The sequence below is a fragment of the Capsicum annuum genome, chromosome 6 (genome assembly GCF_002878395.1).
Source record: "Capsicum annuum cultivar UCD-10X-F1 chromosome 6, UCD10Xv1.1, whole genome shotgun sequence".
Classification (NCBI taxonomy): domain Eukaryota; kingdom Viridiplantae; phylum Streptophyta; class Magnoliopsida; order Solanales; family Solanaceae; genus Capsicum; species Capsicum annuum.
The window spans coordinates 17,197,755-17,202,626 of NC_061116.1; positions in this window are offsets into that span (position 1 = coordinate 17,197,755).

The window sequence follows — 4,872 nt, forward strand, 5'->3', positions numbered from 1 at the left end:
CAGGTTAGTCAGCTCACCAAAGTCTCGATCATGTTACTCATACCTGAGGATGACATCAAAATCAATATCACAACCAACCATCAAGTAAATGACTAGTAAAGCTCTGTCCCATCTCAATATGTTATCTAAAGCAGTTGGTAGAAGGCGTTATCGAATAAGTAACCACCAAAATTTGGCATCCAGTGTCAACAGGCTCTTCTTTATCATAGACTACCCCTCAATCCATAGGGTCTCATCACCCAGTGGTGATATATAATCGGCTATCCGCCTAAATATCTCAAGCCTTTCAGCTCTGTGATCCGCATTTTGTATAGTATGAAGATCATGTGTAATCCTCAATCTATGATCGTACTCAACTTTAGATGTAAGATTAATATAATCTAGGCCAAATATAACTCTACAGATAGTCTCTTCTCTAATATCAACTCTGACCCTTCTGACTAGTGTGTGATCAAGTTGTGGCTGTCGTACAAATCTGATAAATCCTAGATGATAGCACATGGGAAGGACTAAGGTGGCTCTGTAAGATGTATAAACTCCTGCACCATAGTCGGGTTATAGGAACTGAGAGGCCTAGTCATCCACCCTAGCTGATATCTGTCAAATATTTCCCGTAGCTTTGGTACTCGCTCTAATCCCAATAAGTCAATCTAACGCTACTCATAAATACATTGTATAGGTGTACATAGGTCCCATACATAGCTAACAAGATCATATATATGTTCTATCCCTTCCACATACCACCTAAGATGTCCCTCCCTGGCAGGTGTATTTGGGGCATGTGCGGGTATAGGTGTCTGCTCTTGCTGTGCATAGTGGGAGGCCTATATTGTACCCTTCTTAGACTGGGGCACTATTTTATGTTGTATATGAGTGAAGCTACCCTCCTCAGAATGGGGCACCAATGATGACTGCTCTTGCTCAACCTCATAAGAAGAATCCTAGGACCCCTCCTTAGACTAAGAATCCTGAGCAACCTGTGGTATAGCCTTAGACTCTGTCTCTTTATCATTATCATTAGTAGGTTGTGGATTATATGGTAGTGATATTCTCATTGACTTTATCCTTGATCAGGCTGAAACTGACAGAGCAGCCTAGTGAGTTTGTCTTCTTATGAATCTACGTGTCACCGCAACTGTAGCATCCATACGATGCTGCCTCAAATATTCCTCTACTTAACCGCTAAGCTTGGGAGACTCTGCCTGTCTTCTCAAATTACTAGCCTTCTTCACTTTAGGTTCCATATGAACCTGAAAAATTAGTTGTCAGTTTCCAACAAAAGTGAGGGATAGTAACAGTCGAAGAAAAACCCAAAACTCAAAAAATTTGAATTTTCCCTTGATTTTTGAACTCCTATAACTTATTTGACATCCCTACAAGTCCAATATATACACACTAATCAAGAATCATGAATTTCAAAGAAAATAAACATGCTCAACCCATGGTATTACTTTCTTTCATTGAAGTTCAACGTCCAGTTAGGGCTTAAACGTAGAATTTTAGCTCAAAAAAAGGCCCTACATTATGATTTTAGGTTACTTAAAGGATCCCTCATACAATCATTATAGTTTTTATATATTTTCCAATGAAATATGCATATCAACTTTTTTTAACAGTAGATAAACCAATATATAACCATTAGGTGCCGAGAAAGTTACTTCTTATGTGAAAATTTGGAAGAGAATAATGAAGAACTAAAGCAAAACCAAGGTTGAAACTTGTTTTTGGCATGTTGGAACAAGTTGGTATCTCAAACAAGTATCAAATTAGCCTTTTCTTAAGTGTGGATTTGATTTATATTTTAAGTGGGAAGTTTGAATTCAAAGAGAAATGAGAAGTTTTGAGGACTAGAATCAGTTAGAATATTTTTATACAGGTGGGAGGGTACTTTAGGTCCCACTTAAATATTGGTGGTCTCAAAATTTTAATTAAAAAGTGGTCCCACAACTTGACCTACACGTCGCACGTACCTGCGGGCGAGTCCTGGGCGCAGGTAGCATCTGCGGCCTGCAGGTGCTGGGTACAGGTGCCAGCCCAAAATTCTTAGCCTATTTTTTTGCAACCTAGATTTGACATATTGACTCTTTTCTAGATATGTAAGGTCCCACAACCTAGGTTTTAGGTCCCAAAAGTAAAATTAGATGCCAAAGTACGCAACTTACCCTTTTTCATCCTCAAAATTTCAACTTTTAAATTTATTACTTCAATTTACCATGTGGGACTTGTGACCATAATGGGCTGATCATATAGTCCCCTTACCTAGAAATCAATGAAAGTAGAATGTTTACCGTATTTTGGGTAAGGTCCACAAATAAAAAACCTATAAAAAGATAAAAACAACAAAAATGTGAACACTAAAATAGTGGGTTGCCTCCCACTTAGCGCTTGATTTAACATCACGGCACGACGTGACTATGTTGATTACTTACACTTCACCAATAAACCCTTGGGTTGCCTCTCATGCAACACTTGATTTAACGTTATAGCACGATGTGGGTATCGTGACTACTCAGAATTCATTAAGATATCCATAAAAATATCCTCTAGGGTCATCAATACAATTAATCACAGACACTACCCTCATGTTGGTTGGCTGCTTCATTAACTTTCGAATGTTGAATTTTATTTTCTTACTATTGACTCTGAATTTTAGCTCACCCTTTTCCATGTCAACCATAGCTCTTTCTATGGTCATGAATGGTTTTTCTAAAATAATGTGCATCTTGGTGTCAAGTTCACATTCCAAGATGACAAAGTCAACCTGAAAGATATAATTATCCACCCTCACAATCACATCAAAAAAGATTCCCATAGGCTTCTTCACTGTGCAGTTTTCCACCAAGAGCTACATTGAAGTCGGTTTTGGAGGGTTCAAGACTAGTTGTTTGAGTACGGCTAGCGGCATGAAAGTACTATTGGCCCTAAATCACATAAGGCTTGGGAAAATCTAGATAACCCAATAGTGTATGGTATAGTGAATGCTCTGGGATTACCTTTTTTCTATGCCAAAGACCTAGTTGTGACTGCGCTATAGCGGTGCACACCATCAACATCTTAAAAAGTCTCTCCCTTCTCCCTTGTGACCAACTGTTTCATGAACTTGGCATATCCAGGAATCTTCTCTAATGCCTCGAGAAGAGGTATCTTCAATCTCAGTTCTCTCAGTATCTTAATGAACCACTTGAACTTACCTTCCTCTTTCTTCTACCTCAATCGCTGAGGAAAAAGTTGGGTGCTCTTAGAATCTGTCTACCTTCTGGATCAATGACTGGACCCTTACCTTTTTCTTCAATAACTTTTCTTTTATCACTTGTTACCTTCTCATACTCATCATTATCAACGTTAGCAGCAAGTAGTGGGAGATCCATAGTAGTGACACCACTCTTTATAGTAATAACAAGTATTTGACCATCGTTTCTCAAATTTTGCACTATGTTGCCTGAAAGGGTTCTTAGCTACCTTTGGTTTAGAGTTGTTAATATCTGCCCAAACTGGTGCTCCAACTGCTTGATATCAGTGGCATATGACTCAACCTTTTAGGTAAACCCTGAAATATTAGCCATAATATCCTTAAGATTGGTCTTCTAACTTTCTTGACCCTTCACCAGTTTAGCTAATATCTCTTCTATTCTGGATTCTGCATCGCGTCTACCAGGTGGAATGTACTTGTCTCTCTTTTCTCAATAGTCATCCTTATTCCTCCAGCCACGATCTCACTCTCCTCTATGGTCTCTGTATCTATCATAATAGTTTCGACCTTGGTTTCCTTTCCCTTGGGCTCAGAAACCCGCCATCTAATAATCCAGATGATTAGCTTCCTCTTTTAATTATGACTCCTATGCTTTGGAAGCTGACCTCTATGATGCTACCATATGTACTTTCTAAGAATTAGCCACTCTAAATTTCTTTGCTAGCACTCCTAAATAAGTTCTTATTAATGTAATTTCTTATGCTACTGTATCATTATCTACTCTTTGTTCATAGGAGGCACCAATAACATAAGTACTAGATCCTCTCCCGAGTTTGCCACCCTCAGTTAGTGAGTGAGCTCTGATATAACATCCAGAAGTTGTCTCCCATCATAATCTTAAGAAAGCTCCTCCAGTGATGGTGTCTTCCATGGCTATGGAGCTGATAGTCAGGGCTCTGTAGAATATCTTTGAGAAGCTCATCCCTGATAACTGATGATTTGATACTATGCTCAACTTTTTCTTCAACCTGAACCAAGCCTCGTACATAGACTTTGACTGTAGCTGCTTGAAATTATAGATATCATCCTTCAGCTGCAATATCCATGATGGAGAGAAGAACCTATTTAAGAATTTCCTATGAAACACATTTATAATCGTGATAGAGCCTCTTGGCAATTCCCCTAACCATAAAATGCTTCTCCTATAAGTGAGAAGGGAAAAAACCATAGTCTAAGTGCTTCCTAATTTACCACTGTATTTGTATATGAGGCATAGATCCCAATGAAATTGTAACGTACAAGTTTGTATCATTGGTGGGCAGACCTGCAAACACACCCTTCAAATTTAAAAGTTAGATCATGGCATTCGTAATGTCAAATCTGATGTCTGGGGGGAAAATATGAGGTACTATAGCTTCAGTCTCAGTCGAATCAACATATCCTAGATCTTCTTTATAATCTATGTATGGCTGCATGTACTGCTATGCTGCGATTACTTAAACATGGGCACCTGTAGCTCTGTTCTGGTTTCCACCAAGTGCTTTTTGGCGGACTACTGCTTCTCTCTACTCGATTAGCTCTACCTCTCTAGCTACTCTTTAAGCTTCTTCCATTGCCCTTTTATCTGCTTTATCTAAGATAAAACCTTACTAGTCTGATGATCAGTAATATCTTTTACTCCT